At 43.8% G+C, this 18,511-nt stretch overlaps 1 protein-coding gene across 3 annotated transcripts in view; it reads right to left on the reverse strand.

The window, feature by feature from the left end:
- Nucleotides 1-13,508, reverse strand: part of ZNF687 (zinc finger protein 687) — a 252,804-nt gene extending 239,296 nt beyond the window's left edge. For all 3 annotated transcript variants that reach the window (XM_069218357.1, XM_069218358.1, XM_069218356.1), the window contains exon 1: nt 13,241-13,508. The gene's annotated coding sequence lies outside the window, so the exon portion shown is untranslated. The remainder of the gene's footprint in view (nt 1-13,240) is intronic.
- Between the last annotated feature and the right edge of the window lie 5,003 nt (nt 13,509-18,511).

The raw sequence follows: 18,511 nt of genomic DNA on the forward strand, positions 1-18,511 counted from the left end.
AGCCTGGGAAGAACCCAGAGGACTGTGGCTCGTATCGTCCCATTTCGCTCTTTAATATTGATGCAAAGTTATTCACGGGTATTCTAGCGCAGCGTCTTAACCCCTTTATGCCGGGGCTTATTGACCCGGACCTGTTGGGCTTTATTCCCCATAGACAGTGTGGGGATAACACGAAGCGGCTCCTCCATCTGATAGACAAAACTAACAGAGCTCGTAGAGAGACGCTCCTCCTTTCCATAGACGCGGAGAAAGCATTCGATCGGGTGCACTGGCCCTACCTTCTACGGGTGTTGGATCGCTTTGGTCTTGGCCCGGCGTTTCGGACCTGGATTCAGTGTATCTATAGTGCTCCGTGGGCGGCAGTCTGCGTAAACGGGGCCTCGGCGCTTCCTTTTCCGATAGGGAGGGGGACGAGGCAGGGGTGCCCGCTCTCCCCGCTACTGTTTGCGCTTTATATGGAGCCCCTCGCTCAGCGCCTCCGGGATGATACCTTAATCTCCAGCGTTCATTTTGGGGGAGACCATCATCTCATCAGTCTCTATGCCGATGATGTGATTCTCACGTTGGCGGATCCTATGGTTTCATAGCGCTCATGCGGGCCATTAGTGAGTTTGGTCAGGTATCGGGGTTTAAAGTTAACACACACAAAGCCCAAGTCCTAAGCTTGTCAATTACACCAGCACATAAACAAGCCCTGCGGGCTCGATACCCCTTTATATGGTCATCGTCCCACGTGCCCTACCTGGGGATTGCCCTGGCAGCCTCAGCGGCCAGAACGTGTAGAATGAACTATGTTTCCCTATCTCGAGAGATATTGAATGATTTGGAGAAGTGAGGGAAGCATGGTCTCTCCTGGTTCGGGGGGGGTTTCCGTGATCAAGATGACAGTCTTACTGCGCATACTTTATGTCTTTCAGGCGCTGCCCCTAACCCCTTCGCCGCGTACCATAGCGACACTTCAGTCTGCGATACTGAAGTTCATATGGGGGGAAAGCCTGCCTGGATGCAGCGCGGTGTTCTAAACCGTTCTAAAGAGGCGGGAGGCCTGGCGATCCCCTGTTTACTGCGGTATTTCCAGGTGGCTCAACTTCGCTTTTTGCTAGAGTGGAATCGACCGCTCACAGAAAAGCATTGGTGTTTTATGGATCAAGCGGTTGCGGGGTCTCCTATCTGGAGGGAGCCATGGCTCCGACGTAGATATAGAGCGCCGGGACTTTACTCCTCTCCGGTTACGGGGGAGACGCTCCCGGTCTGGGATGCAGTGGTGGTAAAGCGGGGTTTGACGACCTTCCCCTACCCGATGTCTCCGATTTGCGGGAATCCTGACTTCGCCCCGGGGCTGGAAGCGGAGCATTTTAAGCATTGGTACGATGGGGGCTGCAAAAGGGTTGGCTGTTTATTCGATGAGGATGGTGTGATGGCCTTTGATCAGATGAGGGAGGCTTACGGGCTTGTGGAAGCAGATAGGTTGACGTACTATCAGGTGCGACACTGGGCCCTTCAGCCGGAGATTAGGCCATTGGTATCCAGGCCATTGACCCAGTTTGAGAAATGGCTTATGGGAAAGAAAGATGACAAAAGAATAATTGCAGATCTTTACAAACTCCTGCAGGCGGAGACGCACTCCACTAAAACCAAGGGTCAGAGACGATGGGAGGCAGAGCTGGGGAGGGAGCTTGCAGATGAGGAGTGGGAGAGTGTTTTCTACAGATCGCACCACACAACCTACCACGCGTCGGTGTCAGAGACTGCCTATAAGTTGGCCACGTACTGGTATTACACCCCGGCTAGGGTGCACGCATGGGACCCCGCCAAATCCGATCTCTGCTGGAGGGGTTGTGGCAGCACGGGCACACGTATTCACCTTTTATAGCACTGTCCCAAGCTGCATAGATATTGGAAGAGTGTTCTAGACGATATGGATAGGGTTTTTCAGACAGAGAATCCTAGATTTCCGTCATATGTTATATTGGGCTTACCCAACCTCCTCTCTTTTCCTCTTCGCTCACGGAGGGGACGACAGATGGCGCTGGCCCTCAATGCTGCGTTACAGGTCATACTAGCTCTTTGGGGCACGAACAGGGTCCCGACTTACACCTCCTGGCTTTACAAGCTCTGGTTCATTTTGGCAATGGAGAAACTGTCATTAGTGGCCGCACAGAGGGTGGAAGAGATGGGGGACATTTGGAAGCCGTTCATCCAGATTCTTTCTGCGGAATTCAATGAGTTGACTTGCCCTGCATAGGTAAGGGTGTTGAGGATGCTGGAGGAGGCCGGCCTGGTGGGAGGGGGCTGGCGGGTGTGGCAGAGGGGGGTTGTGCACCGAGTGGTTCAAGGCGATCGGCAGAGAGAGGAGGGCAGAAAGAGAGGCACTGCTGGGGACGGCAAGGTAAGCACAATTTTGTTCTTGTTTTGTATAGTATGTGTTACAATTTCTTTTAGAGTTTGGCATTCTTCTTATAGATTGACAACTTTATCATCTGGAGTTGGGGTGAGGTCCTCTAAGAATTGGGCTTTGAAGACATAGAAATGTGTTATATTATGTAAGTACGATCGCTCCTTAATTGCCTTATTAAATATATAGGAGGATCTCCTATATAATTGGTTTGCTGGCCGATATGGATGTAGGCATTGTGCTTTGTTTATGAATGTCTATGTTATATACCAATAAACAGATTTGATCCATAAAAATGTACCCAGGTGTCACCTTAGAGGTGCCCCCTGCAAAAATGAACTATCCTGGCATGGTTGCAGACTGGTTCCAGGAAGCCTACCACATCAGACAGCCAATACACAAACCCTGTGGGAGAGCCCCGTCCCTCTGGTTTGTGAAACAAAGCCCTTCCTGGGTGGAGGAGCTAACTCCACCTCCCTCAGGAATGTGCACTGCCCTGGCAAAGAGCTTCAAAGGGCTACCGCCCTTGAAACTCAACCCCCAGGCCTGCTGCTAGCAGCACATGGCCTCCCCCTTTACAAACCCCCCATTTCTGGAGGGAGCAAAGGTGGGAAACTACACAAAGGGTAAGAGGAGTGGCCTCACTGAGCATGCACCACTCCTAGGGGCTTGCAGGTGAAGTGGACCCTGCCTTTCATTTTTCTCCATCTTGGAATGGAGGAAAATAGCCAATTAGGTTTAGGGAAGTGACCCTTCCTACAGGAAGTGGTCACTGTAATGGGTGTAGCCACCCAAGGGTAAGTGTCCCATTGGGCACTGCCTGGTTCCCCCTAAAACACCCACTAAATTCAGTATTTCGTGGACTCCGCTAGACCAAGAAATCAGATTTGAAAAGGATTAGAAGAAGAAAGGAAGACCAACACCAAAAGAAGACCACAGCAACACAACTGAGGACCTGCTGCACAAGAAAAGGCTCCAAACCCTGCCTGCTGCATCCAGGACCTGAAAATCGCTGCTGCGAGGAGCTGGACACTGGACAAACCCCCAAGAAACCCATGGGACCGCCAGGCTTCAATAATCATCATCCCAGATCTCCCTCCTGAGTGGAGGCACCACTTAAGAAAATCAAGAAACCTGCAAAGGACCAACAAGCCAGTGAGGGTCACTTCACTAACCGGCCAATATCTCTGCGACCAGAAGTCACAGCGGGACCCAACAACACAAGGACGATCACCCTGACGTGACCCGCATCTGTGCCACGTTTTGGTGGCACTGCTCCTTCTAGTGGTCGAGTTACAGCAATACCCTGGGTACTGGTCAGCTGACGTTGGACCAACAGAAAAACAGTTCCCCCACAGCTGAAAAAGGATCAGGAGGAAGCCCCAGTCGTGGGACTTCAGGAACACCCTGGACCTCTGACCAGAGTTTCCCCGTTGTCCTGTAAGCAGCCCTCAAAGAGACTTGCCTCCAGCTCCAAAGGACTCTGTTGCGCCCAGCTCCTGGTCCTCCAACTCGCCCTGCACCTGGCCGCCCTATGCCTTGCATCGCGGGATCTGCTGTGTGCCCCGGGTCCCCAACCCCCTGCGACCTCAACAGCCCAAGGGGACACCAAGGCATCATCTTTAAACCTGCAATCCAGCTCCTTTTCCAAGTGGCCCTCGAGGTGGCCCTGTGCCTGTGCCAAGAACCTCTCCAATGCTGCTACTGCCGGAACCGGGAGCCACCCAAGACTCAGTGTGCCCAGTGACTGCTGCAACCACCCTGCAAGAGAAGAGACTGATAACTCAACTGTGTGATTTGTACTGCATTTTTATAGGTGAATGTTCATTGATTCCAATGGTGCGTAATTACACACAGAAAGACTAACTTTGTCAAAACTTTAAAAAGTCATGACAAGAAAAGTACTTAACGTATTCTTAAGATCTTGGTCTTAAAATTTATATAAAAGTCTGAAGTATTTTTATAAATTCATTGAGTGTGTGTGGTGCATGATTGGATTTGTGAGTACAGCAAATGCTTAGCACATCTCCTGGATTAGCATAATTGCTCGACCAGCTACTTTAAAAATTGGAGCATTAGGTGGTCTAATTTTTACCTCTGGAAAACAACGTGTAGTTGCCTGAACCCTCTGCATAGTGTACTTGATTTTGTACACTACATAGAGGGCCAGCCTCCAACATTTGGTGTATCAGCAGAGGGATAAAGCCTTTTTGTTTGCTGATACCACTCTTTCAATTGTGTTAACACACGAATAACTCTCCAAATTGTCTTTTAGTTAATTGTTTTTGATTTTTCTAATTGACTAACATTTTTTTAAATGTCTAAAATATCTGTCAGGGCCCTGGTTAGGTGCCTACAACTTTAGAAAAAGTTTTAAAGTATTTGCTTTAGTTGGTTATCCAAAAAGGGGAACTCTAAATTCCAAAATGGTCCCAACTTTACTAAGATAAAAATGTCTGACACAGAGGCCAGAACCCAGGAGCTCAACCTGGAACCTTATGTGGCATATAACTATGACCAATTAAGGGGACTCTACAGACTGCAGTAATGGCAGACTCAGGATCTCCTTTTACTCTAGTGGGTGATAAAAACTGAGACAACATATTTGGGAAGGAAAATAATCACCCTACGGCCACCAAGCATCAATCCTACAGGCTGCAGGGAGCAAAGAATTAACTTATCGGGCTACACTATTATGAGTATATTGTTCAAGGGAACAGAGACTGTTAGTATAGTGTATGTGGCCAGGCAAGGTGACAATCTTCTAGGATGGTGTCACCAAAGAGACCTGGGGATCACTTTGAATCCTAATTCACCATACCAAGTGATGCTAGAGTCACAACACAGTCATGACATAGACATTGTGGATACATTTCCTGAAGTATTTAAAGATGCGTTGGGCTTACTAAAGGGGTTTAAACACAGGATTATTGTTTGACCTGACAGCCTTAGGGTGGTCTTCCCCCAATTTTTTGCCTGCCTCCCTCCATTTTTCTGATCTCGTTTTTGCTAGTTTAAGGATTCTACACCCTTAACCACTGTTGACCAATGTTAAAGTGCTTGTGCTCTCTCCCCTAAACATGGTAACATTGACTCCTACCCAACTGGCATATTTAACTTACTTGTACGTCCCTAGTGAAGTGCACTATATGTGCCCGGGGCCTGTAAATTAAATGCTACCAGTGGGCCTGCAGCACTAAGTGTGCCACCCACATAAGTAGCCCCTAACCATGTCTCAGGCCAGCCATTGCAAGGCCTGTGTGTGCAGTTTCACAGCCACTTCGACCTGGCATTTAAAACTACTTGCCAAGCCTTTAACTCCCCATTTATTACATATAAGTCACCCATAAGGTAGGCCCTAGGTAGCCCATAGGGCAGGGTGCTGTGTAAGTAAAATGCAGATCATGTACTTATAAGATTTACATGCCCTGGTTCTCAGTCATTTTTCACTACTTTGAAGTCCGTTTCTCTCACAGGCCAGCATTGGAAATGTCCTTGTATACTTTTAAGTGGTCATTTCTGATCTGAAAGGAGTGGCATTGTCATGTTTGGTAGGGTTGGAATGGTAGTGAGAAATCCTGCTTACTGGTGTAGCTGGATTCAGCATTATTATTTTAAAAAACTTTTCAGAAAGTAGGCATTTCTCAGCACTTACTACTCTGTGTCTGTCAGTCTCTCTCCAATCCACGTCTGGTCTGTGCTGGGTGACAGCTCCCCATGTACATTCCACTCAGGCAGCCATGAACACAAGCCACCCAGCTGCAACTGCATACTGATGTATCTTCCTAAACGTGAAAGGGTAGTGGCTTGACCCCACGCAAAAGACTCATACTCCCCCCCACACCCGATCTCCTGGTAGAGAGGGCTGAGCTTAAAGATGCACTTCAAAACCACTCTTTGAAGTCTCCATCACTTCAAAGGCACATTTGGGTATATATACGGGGTCTGTAACCCCCTTAAATCAGACACTTCTGGACCTGCACCTGGACTCTGATAGAAGGACTGCAGTGTTGCTAAAGGACTTAACAGGACTGCTTCTCTGGAAGGACAGCTCTTCTGCTTGTTGCCCTGCTGCTACCTGTCTCAGCTGGAAGGACTTTGCCTTCCCACCACAAGTGATCTCCAAGGACTTGTGAACAAGTCTCAGAGCCATCAAAGACTTCGCCTGTCTCATGGCTGAAAAATCAATGCATCGCCTGTTTCACTGCGGTTCCAACATCAAAGCACGTCTGGATCTTGCACGCATTGTCCCTGAGCTTCAATTTGCCATCAACCCTGCACCGCCATAAAGAACTGAGATGGCATGTCCGGAAATACACATATTGCCTTTCCTGCTAGTAAGGAACCAATGCATTGTCTCACCTCCAAGAAAAGAATCAACGCATCACCTCCCCTATGGCCCGCATCGTCTGTTTTTGACGCATCCCAGGTACTTTGTGCTAAAGAGATACATTCATTGATTCCTATGAATTAAGACCTATTTAAACCTCTACAAAAACATATCTTGACCTGTGTATATTGGACCTTTGGCATTTTGGTCTTGTTTTATTTAGATAAATATTATCTATTTTTCTAAACTGGTGTGGAGTACTTTTTGTGGTGTTTTTACTGTGTTGAGTTTTTGCACAAAAAAACTTTACACATTGCCTTCTAAATTAAGTCTGCCTGCTCTGTGCCAAGCTACTGGAGGGTGAGCACAGGGAATTTAGGTTGTATTGTGAATTACCCTGACTAGCATTGTGGACCCTACTTGGACATGGTGCATACCTCCGTCAACTAAAGACCCAATTTCTAAAAACTATCCTGAAAGCAAATGCGCACCCTGTGGTACATAAAGTGAGAAAGGTACCAAAGCAAAAGCTGAAACTAGTCAGATTACAACAACTATGAGGAAATAGAATCCTCTGAATGGCTGGCTCCAGTAGTGTTGGCCCCTAAGGACAAGAGAAGTAAGATAAGAATGTGTGTTGACTTGAGAAGCCTCAACAACTGCATCTGGTTCGACCGGCAGCCACTGCTGAACATGAATGAAGAATTACCAATATTGAGAGGAGCAAGTGTTTTCAGTGTTATGGATTTTTCATCAGCTTATTATCAAGTTTTACTGCACAAAGACTCCAGTGCATTAACCTCTTTTGTTACACCTCTGTGAGTATTCAGATTAATTAGGATGCATTTCGTCTGGCTTCGCAGCTGCGTGTTTCCAGAGGCTGATGAAGGAGGTTTTGTCAGGAATAAGCCTGGTCATGTATTTTCAAAGATGACATATTGGTATATGGCAAAGACAAAACAAGTCATGATGAAGTCCTTGAAAAAGGACTATCTAGGCTACGTGAGCGAGGACTTACTCAATAGAGAGACAAATGCAAATTCAGAGTTGGATCAGTATCTTATGTGGGTCACACAATCTCAGGGGACATTATTAGTCCTAAAATTGAACTTGCTGATGCAATTCTACAAGCACCAGCACCACTGACAAAGACCAAGTCAGGTTGTTCCTTGGTCTTTCAGAATACTACTCTAAATGTATTTGCACTTTTGCTAGTGTAGTACAGCCACTGGGATTATTCCTAAAGAAAGGTGCAGAGTTCTTGTGGTCTCCTGAATGTGAAAGAGCAGTTAGTAAGGTGAAGAAATTGCTCAAATGCCGCCTCTGGGACATTTTGATGTCACAAACAAAACCATTTCAACCATGGATGCCAGCATGAAAGGACTGGGCGCAGTGCTCTCAGAAGTTGTTGAAAGCAAATAACATGTCATAGCCTTTGCCTCAAGCTCTCTTTCTAAGGAGCGGAGGAACATTATTCATGGATACGTCGTGAAGCATTGGCATACTTGTGGGCCATCAACCATATCAGATTTTTCTTGAGGAGGTTACCATTTACGGTGAGAACTAACCATAGCCCCCGAGTTCAAATATTTGCCTGTAGAAATGTAGAAAACACCACTCCTAGGATAAAGAGATGGGTTGATTGACTTTGAGATTACTATTTCAAGGTAGCATACTTACCAGGTATAATAAAATATACTAGCTGACTATTTGTCTAGAATGCCTTTGGATAAGACAGTAGTTTCTGTTGCAGAGTCACCCATTTCATGTGTCAAGGAACCAGCATTTACTAAATATGAGTTGGATGCTGGAGTGGCTAAGAATGTAACATGGATGCAAATGATGGACTTTGTGGTAAGAAGTTGGCCCATTATCAGCAAGTTACCAGATGGTGCGAGGGCTTTTTGGAATGTATGTGATGAACTGAGCATTGTTGAGGAAGATTTTACATAGGAAAGGGGTTGCTTCCCCCAGATGAATTGTGTGAAAAAATAATCAGTTTAGCACATGGTGGTCCCCTGGGATGAAGTCAACTATGGCCAGAGTGTTGGAATTCTATTAGTGGCCAGGTGTTGACAAACAAGTAGAGGAGGTTGTTAGGGATTGTATACTTTTTGCTGGAAATGATAAATCCATATCTGTCAAAGCAGCTCTCCATCTCCTGTGGAAATCCCTAAGGAACCATGGTCAAAACTAGCTCTGGACAACGTTGGACCATCTGATGTACTAACATCTAGTGTGAGATTTGTATTAGTATTGGTTGATTACACCTCCAAATGGGTATAGTCATGCTGTGTGAACTCCATTGACACAAACAGTGTTTTACAATTCTTGAGAGATGTGTTTGCCTGTGTAGGTATTCCCAAATCTATTGTGACGGACAATGAGGTACAATCCACCTCTAAAGAAATAATGGAGTTTCCTGAAAATGTGTCTATCACGCACCATCACACTGCCCTTCATGCACCACAAGCCAATGAGGTACAACTCACCTCTGAAGAAATGATGGAGTTTCCTGACGATTTGTCTATCACGCACCATCACACTACCCTTTATGCGCTGCAAGCCAATGGCTTGGATGAGAGCATGAACTGTTTAGTGAGAGTATGTGCTCAAACGGCAGTAGAAACCAAAATGTCACTGGAAGGAATTTTACAAGAAAAACTATGGGCATACACCAAACAGTGTCACAGGTATTTCTCCTTTTCGAAAGCTTAAATGCAGAATGGCGGGAGCTAAACTTAATCCAGTGTGGTTGAGCTGTAGCAAGAGAAGAGGAAGTTTGCCGTCGCACAAACTCAAAGACTATCAAGAAAAGTATAAGAGAAGGTTTGAGGCAAAGCATGGTATGAAGCAAAATAAATGCGAGATAGGTGAGATGGCCTATGTGAAGAAACCTGTCTGTACCCCGAAGGGTGAAACAAAATTCCTGGGTGCCAAATGCGTAATAAAGATCAAGAAAAATGTGGTTGTGTTAAGTGGGGGTGAGGTGTGGACTATGTCTGGATAATCAAAAATTAATCGCAAAACAGGAATAAGCAATACAGAAGGGTCTGGCGAAATACAGGTAATGGAGCATGATGGTAAGACGAAAGAAAATATAAGGCGTAAAGCGCAAGATAATACTAGACTTAGCAAATCACCTGCATGTCTCCAAGATTACATATTCGAGTGAAATTCATGAATTTGGGGACTGTTTCCTCAGTCTCTTTATTCGCTGCTGGAAAGATGGTTATATGTAATAATTTACAATGTTACAGTAGTAATGATATTGTGCATATTCTAATCATTTTCTGTAACTGTTTATTAATAATTGTTCACCTCACCTTTTCCTTTAGGATATTATACAGATTTTTTTATTTTATTTTTAGTTCTCTATCGTTTTATTGTCCCTCAGGGTGTTAGTACAATATGCTAAAGGGTTGTAACTTGCCCTTTAATAATGAGGCACTTAAAGGAATTTTGGGGACATCGTAGGAACACTGAGGGTGACCAGGCAACCACTGAGTCAGTTGTATTGTGACTAGTTCAGGGTAAACTGTGTTCCTGTGGTGGATACAATAAAGACAACAAAATTTTAATACAGCGTACGATTCATAAACGGATCATCATCGAACCACCAAAGCCAAGCCACTCTGTGGACACAATAGAAAGTAAACTGTGATTTATGCATGATAGGGATGGATGCTGTATCGAGCAACAACTAATTGACGATTTGTGGCACACAGATGGTGCTATATGAACACCAAGGTCACCCAGGTTTAGTCCAAGCAAAGCCAGAGGGAGAGAAAAACAGGCCTAAAAATACATTAAAATATTACTAGACCTGCAGGTCTGGTGTCTTGAATAATCTACTTGACCTAACTGTAATGCTCTTGACTCATAAACTGGTCTCAAATTGTGTGGTCCTAGGCAAATATATTATTTAACCAAGTAGCCTACTCCTTAATTATGACATATAAGAGAACCTTGAAATTTGGATGTTTATCTGCTGTACCAAAAACTTTTGTGCTTGATTTATTAGACTAAAATTGTGCAGCATATATAAAACAAATTCAGCCCACATATAGGGTAGACATGACCCCGGACTTGTTCCTTAGTTCATTAAAACATTGTCATCAAGCGGAGACAGGAATGTTTCTCAGTTCATTTTTTAAAACTCTCACTTTTAATAAATACATTATTGAAGCATGGTTTGGTAGTGCACTGTCATTTACAGAAAGCATATTTTCTATTTAAATGGCCACAAAATTTCCGACAGATGCAGATATACTGATAAAACTATAGACTGTATATTGAGTTTCAGCAATATTTATCATTTGTACATCACCAAGTAAAGTGTTCTGAATTGTTTTGCACCTATTGAAAACTTTGTTTCCACCACACTTCAGAATCACCAAAAAGTGTTTTCCTAACTGCGGATGTATTTTGAAATATTTGTACAATTCATTTACACGCAATTTCAATGTTGTGTAGGAAAAAAAAGCCTCACATCCTAAGGCCTTTCATTTCACCCTCCTTGTACCTCACCACATTTGTCAGACAGTTCACTTTTCAAAATTCTCTATCTTTGCAGTTAGAGAAAGAAAAGTAGACACCAATCTCCAGGATAAAATAAGCAGCAATTTGCAAGAAGGCATAAGCCGACATTTGATAAACTCTGACTTTGAACGCCCACCAAATATGACAAGATAAAAAACATACTTAAAGGCATCTTTATTGCTCATTCACTTTCTGAATGAATAGAACATCTTTTTTGCCAGCTCAAGGTCTCTCACCAGAACAAGCCAATAGGCTTGAAAAATCTTGCACTTAAAAAATCTGACCCACCCTAGCAAGTGGGCAAGTAGATTTGTCAAGGCCTGAAGAAGTATAGTTCCTTGATCTCAATAATATTGTGGAAGACTTTGTTAGCAACTTTCTCCTGAACCAAGCCACTGGCCTTTGCGAAGCACAAACATTTGTCACAACTGGAGAGGAATGGAGCCCGTCACACAGAACTATCCTAAAAAAACTGCTACTTAATTGTAGTAATTAACTGTTGGACCGGGTATTTAATAATAAAAATTCTAAACTACACATCCTTTGACAGCATAACACCAAAGCTGTAAAATATATAGCCTACTCATGGACTGCCTTAAGAAAGAAAGACAATGTAGCTCTCTTCCAATGCACCATATTCACTTAGTAGCTACACAATCAGAAAATTGCCATCACAAAATTACTCCTTAGTGGCCATCACCATGGCGAAAGAGATTCAGGACAACCATAAAGAAAAGATGTGCATTAAGTTTGAGCAGCACAACACCGTGTCACTTGATGTACGTCAGGGATGATGTTGTTTGAATGCACAGTAAGGCAGATCCTTCCACCACAGAACGGCGGTCTCCAACATAGCCTTCACTTGAAACCAATGAGCAGAGAAGGAAACATGGAAAAAAACTCAGGAGCTTGTGCCAACACCCAGTAGCCATTGCAAAATACAACTCTGTAATTGATCAGGACACCCAGAAAGGACTTTCCAAATACCTCATGAATGTGCCCCAAGGGCTGTTACCAAAAGGGAAATGAAGAATAAGAGAGTCTTGGTAGCGCTCATAGAGAATAAAAGAGACTTGGGAGTGCCTAGGCATTAGCCCATACCAGTTACTCATTGGGAGCATTTGGTTATGGCCAGGGCCACTGGAATTATGTGATTTTGCAGTCACTGTGTTTTCAGCATAGTTATGGATTTGACCCATTTTCAGTTGGCCCATCATTGGTTTCATAATCTGCAGATTTTAACACACAAAAAAGGGTTTCTAACTCAAACGGATAAAAAAAATACTAAAAATGCAGCAACACATATGGCGAAGCAGTAGAAGACCCCTTGGGAAGGTTATCTGTTACCCCCCCTTTCTGTTGCTTATTACTGTATTTGGGTGTTAACCTTGTACCACTGAAGTGAAACCTTTTCTCAGACAGTGTTATTCTGTACAAAAATGACAGAAACATGAAATAATACTCTGCTTCGTTAAACCACACAATTCCAGTGGCCCTAGTTATGGTGCAGGCGCAGAAAATCATTTGGGATGTCGAGTGCCACAGACTCCAGTATCTCCTGGCAGACCTGTATGAGCTACCTATGTTAGCAGGTGGTATTTTTTCACTGAGGGGGGAAGCCTCATGCTTTATTACTGTACAGGGCAGAACTGCACGAGAAGGCAGGCTTGTGAGCGGTCCTTATCTTATACATTTATTTAATATATCAATGCATTTTGAGAACAGGATGATTATAGTGTCAATTTACTTGGATTTCACCGCTGAACCAAAACATCGGGTGCATGGTCTACACGGAGCCACAACATTCTAACATTAACAGTTAAATTGAGTTAACTCCTTGACGATACAGGGGCGTTTGTGTGTTAGCAAACTGAGGAAGATGGCGACAACGTCTCTGCAAACATTTGTACCCTCGTTTCCGGTCTGCAGAGGAAGCGGCCTCAGGGGGCGGGAATAAGTCTCAGTCACCTTACCCACTGTTTTTTGGGGCCAGCGCTTCGAACCGACGCCTTCAGGCCGCGCGCGCCGCCCAGTTCCTCGTGCAGCTAGCCTTCTACTGACGTAACGAACACCGCAATGTTTCTTTTGAAGGAGAACACAACAGGACCTCCACAGACTCACGGCCCCATAGCGCCCATTATCTCCGGCCAATGTTTCAGCACCCGTATCCGTCTCCTAACTAATTATCCGTCAAGCTTCACTGCGCCCATTTCGGTGGTCCGATGATAGATCTATCATATTCTCCGCTCTGGTTTTTCTACATTCTGCTTCCTTATTGGTTAGTAAACGTGTCAATCAAAATCCAAACTGAGCGTTGGCTCGTTGTTACGCCCGCCTTTCATAGGCATGGAAAAGGGACAGCCATTTCCTGTTCGGCTCGAGCGAGGCTTGCCTTTCAGAATGTCTCTCCTTATGAGCTAATCAGGCAGGCCACGCTCTACTTAGGACTGTAGGCATGAGTCCGTGGCCGTTTCCAAAGCATGCTATTACAGCTGCTCGGTACGAGTCCGGCTGTCAGGACGCCTTCATGCTGGACAGGGACATAGTTGCCATTGGTGCAGCAGGTGCAGTGGCACCGGGGCCCAGAGGCACGAGGAGCCCACTGAAGGCTATTTATTGTTCCCTTTCACGGTTCAAACAACACGCAGGTGGCCCATTTCCTTCCTTGAACTGGGGCACATGACACTCTGGCTACGCCACTGATGCTGGATGTTTTGACCTTAAGCAGGCTTTTTGGGCAGGCAGTCTCTGAGCCCCTAACTTGTAGCATTTAACAGCTGTTCACACTATGAGAACTGCGTCTTACACAATAAAGCATGTACTGTAATAACCAGGACGATAAAGCTTGACAATATTACATTTGTGACAAGAAGGAGAGTGAAGCATAGAAATAACACTACCATATTGTCACTAGAGGCAATAGACTAATTCCTACCTAGGCTATGTTAGAGCACAGCATGTTAAGCTCTAGATCTGCCCTTCAGGTTCCCCTGGGAAGACATCATCCCCATACCTGAGCAAAGGCCTGAAGTCTGCATAAGTAGCTGTAGCAAAGCAATCAGCATATAGTCCTGGTCATCTGTCTGGAATCTCCCTCTCAAACTCAGACCAGCCCTAGTTAGGTCGTAGCTCAGACCCCATCTAGACCGGCACTGTGCTCATGCAACAGTGAGAGACAAAGCTCTTGGTAGGTTGCTACCCTGTCAGAGCAACAGCTAATGGAAATGGACTTGCCTAGTGTTACCCTTTTGTCCCTACACCTACATGTGCACCTGATACTTTTCTTGGGTGTCAGAAAACCTTGTTCTGTCACAATGTATTAGGGGATATCGAAACCTGAATAGAAAGGGCAGAATATTGTTACAACAATACTGAAAAACAAAATATAGAAAGTTAACTCCATGTACTTGTAACTTGAAGATGTATGATTCCCCAAGGTACTTATATATATGCAGAGATTGTTATAGAAAATATATAGAAATTAATTTGTTATTTTGTCAATAGATATTGTGATAATGATATTCTAGACCAAGTATTCCCAGCCTACACTGTCATTCTATATTACATAGTGCGCCATCCTCCTGATCTTCTAGAATTTCTGTCCAGAACAACTTCCACTTTCATTATTAGTGATTTACATTTCTAGGTAAAACAATGGGGTGAAATGAGACTTACACTGTTTCCATTATTTCGTACAGGAGAACATCATAGCACCAATTTGATAGTTTTCAATTTATTGAGTCTTGTTCCAGCTCTTCGCTGATCTACGAACCTTGTCAAAAACAGTTTTTATATATGCCTCCAAGTTAACATACCTTCTGAGTGCCTTTTGTCCATTCTCACTCTTCTTCCTCCCCATGTCATTAACTTTGCTCTCACCACTAGCCAGAGACCTTTGAACTAAAACAGTAGCAGCCAATACTTGTTAAATTCCTTTCCTGGGCATCTCCTAATTCAACCTCTCTGAATGCTTGCTCTAGTCAGCAGAATGTGCCGATTGAGTCTACTGCAGCCTTGGTCTACAGTCTTTCGCTGCTTTGTTCAGTCCAGAACTCGGGTCTTGTACCATACAAGCAAATTGCAGAGAAAAATTCAACAATCTCTTGGAAGTTGGTTGCTATGTCTCAGTCTAGTTTCACGGATTCCTAGGTGATTGGCAACTTCTTGCTGACCCTTAACATTGCCTAGATTTGACCCCCAAACTGTGTTTTCATCAATAGAAGATGCAAATATGCTGAGACCTGCACAGCAAGAAAAAAATCACATTTCCTCCAGCCACACTAAGGCTTGCTGGAGTGTCTTGGACTAGCCTCGCTGAACCCTAACAATCTATTGACCCTTCCCATTGTGAAGCTATGACCCGCAATCTACCTTTATTGGCATTAAAAGATGAAAGCATACTGAGCTCTGCCAGCAAGGAAAAGTCAAACTAATCCCTGCCAAATTAAGGTTGGTCACAATGTCTCCGGCTAACCTTGCTGATTCCAGGGCACGTGGTCCCATCCTGTTGACCCTTCAAATTGCCTACACTTGACCTGCAATCTGCCTTTATCAGCATTAGAAGACGCAAGTATGCTGAGCCCTACCAGGGAGTTTGCATTCAGACTGCACTTAAATTCAAAATCCAACCTACGGTCCCTGAACCACCAGGAGGCTACATAACATTCATTGACCTTAAAAACGTGTAGGAGCCCAAGGACCTTTTGTACTAATTAACATGCATTTTATAAGCAGGCAGATGGAAATGTCTACAAAGGATTTGCAGAATTAAAACAAATGTTTAAATTTATGGATTTGGTATATGAAATGCAGTACCAGTTAATTCATATTGGTGGCAGCAGTTGCCACCTCCAAATGTGCCAGCAATAGCCCCTGCAACAACAGTTTGTCAAAAGTAGAAACCAAATCATCACCCAATATCACCAATAAGATGTAGGCTGAAACTGGAAACTATGAAATCACATATCATGCTTCAATGGAGAATGTGACTTTACAGTACAAGGGTCAGAATTCGATATTGGGGTTCAAGTACATCTCCCCTTCTTAGATAAAAGTGCAAAATTCCGAGCGAGAGAGGCCCAGAAGGGGGAAGCCTGAATTAACCTCCCCAAATGCATAGAATCCTCCCAGGCCAAGCGAAAACAGAGGGGAGTGCAATGACAATTTCAGACAGGAAAGGAAAATGAAACAAAAAACAAACATTTTTAGTGCAGGCTTGTTAGGAAGGATGCGTCTGTACCTGATAAAAAAAAAACAAATGTGATTCTTTGCTCCCTCATAAGGGGGAATTGACACCCAGTTAGAGGGCAGGGTTAATCAAATCTGAAATGTCCATTCTGTTGCTGATGTCATGCAGGAACATGTTCGTAAGGATGCTCGGCCTTTTACATGCATTGATTAAAAACATGTAGAATTTAGGTCCAAACACCCTGTACAGTAACTATTAAAGCCAGTCATTAATGATTGAGAGATCCGCATCAAATACAAAAAGAATAACCTGCATTAACAAACACCAGTGCTTCATTTGTAAATAAAAATGTGCCGGTGCCCAAAGCTCTCCCCGTAAAACCCGCGGCTGCTGCAATTAGATGTGGGAGCACAAAATACTGAGGGAGGGTAATCGTGAAGCCATCTTGGGCCTCTTCAATCCATTTACAGCCACTCCCTGCCCCTTTAGCTCACTCTGGCAGCTTTCTGCTTTCTACCTTTGTGACGCTTTTTCGTATTTCTCTTCCTCCGGCTTTCCCATCTGTGTCTTTTGCTCGCAGCAAATGCTTGAGGCAGAAGAATAAGCGTCGGCCCTCAAAAATAAGTGCCGGTGCTCAGCATCGGAAACAATAAGCATAAATTAAGCACTGACAAACACCCCAAAACTAAAATAAAAGCAAGATTCAAATGATGATTTTAAATCTAGCACTGGTTCATCACAGTAGCCCACAGAAAACGAATCACAAATGGGCAACACTCCTGAATCTCTTGAACCTTCACAGGCGGTCCAGGAAACCAAATATTTCTTGATGATGACAAATCACAACATCTTGGTCAGTCCTTTCTTGGGATACTTCCACTATAGGGAGAGGAATTGTCAAAGTAAATAGGAGGTACTGAAGAGACAGCAGTGGGACATTAAACATCAGCATGCACTCTCACTCACAAGACTATTTTTACAATAAAGGGCTTGGAGCCCCCCCATTGCTTACCATTTGTTGGCTTCAGTGTCGCTCTTCTTTGCTGCCGGCTACCGCTCTGGTACAGCAGTAAAAAACCTTCAATATTACTGAAGAAAAAGTTCTAAAGCATATAGTTTCAAGCCATTTAGGAAAAAGTTATAAAATCTGAGGACAATAACTAGGGCTCCAAAGATAGCAATTCACAACTAAACTCCCATTTTATGCCCACTATGAACAAAACCAGAGTCCATTAAATTGGTTCTTGAATCCATAGGTCAAACAAAGAACAATGTCCCCGTAATCTACTAAGGAATATTTTTTAGAAAATCAAATGTAAATCTCATTAAGCTGACAATGAGCTACTTTTTAAAAATATGATAAGTAACCACTGAAACAATCGACAGAATGAGAGGATTCTCAAATTGAAATGGGATATGTCAGACAGATACAGAAAATCATAAATCCAGACAAAGGTCATTCTGTTTGTGATCACTGAAACCCAGACCATAACAATTGGGCCTGGGTTGACCTGAATGATGAGATGACGTGTGTATTTGCCATCAAGGGCACATTACCAAGCCCCTCTATAGTCACTATGATTGTGTATCGGGCACTCTTAAAAGAGTACGCTTAAGGAATCCTAAAGGTTTGTTGGCAAGAAGTGATTTTTTGTATAGGGATAGCTGGGAATTTTATATATTGCCGAAGTTGCCTTTAACAAATATTTAACTAGGTTCATATTTTGCTAATTTGACTTACTATTAGCTGAAACTATAAGTGCCTCATCAGGAGTATTAGCACTACATAAATGCAAATTCAACTCAAACCTGTACATAGAGGATAACATTATTTTTGTGAGTGTATGCTGGGAATATCAAGTGCCGAATTATTGTTGGGGCAGAATATCTTTACTACAATATCGAGGGACAAAATATTGAAAGGTACGTTTCTATGCGTTCTCTATACCTAACTCCGGATAAACAAACCCTGGTTATCTACATATCTTCAATGTACGTACATGTGGAGTTAAGAATAGTAAATTCTTACCTCCCTCAGTGCACTCAGCTTTCCATA

The sequence above is a fragment of the Pleurodeles waltl genome, chromosome 12 (genome assembly GCF_031143425.1).
Source record: "Pleurodeles waltl isolate 20211129_DDA chromosome 12, aPleWal1.hap1.20221129, whole genome shotgun sequence".
Lineage (NCBI taxonomy): Eukaryota > Metazoa > Chordata > Amphibia > Caudata > Salamandridae > Pleurodeles > Pleurodeles waltl.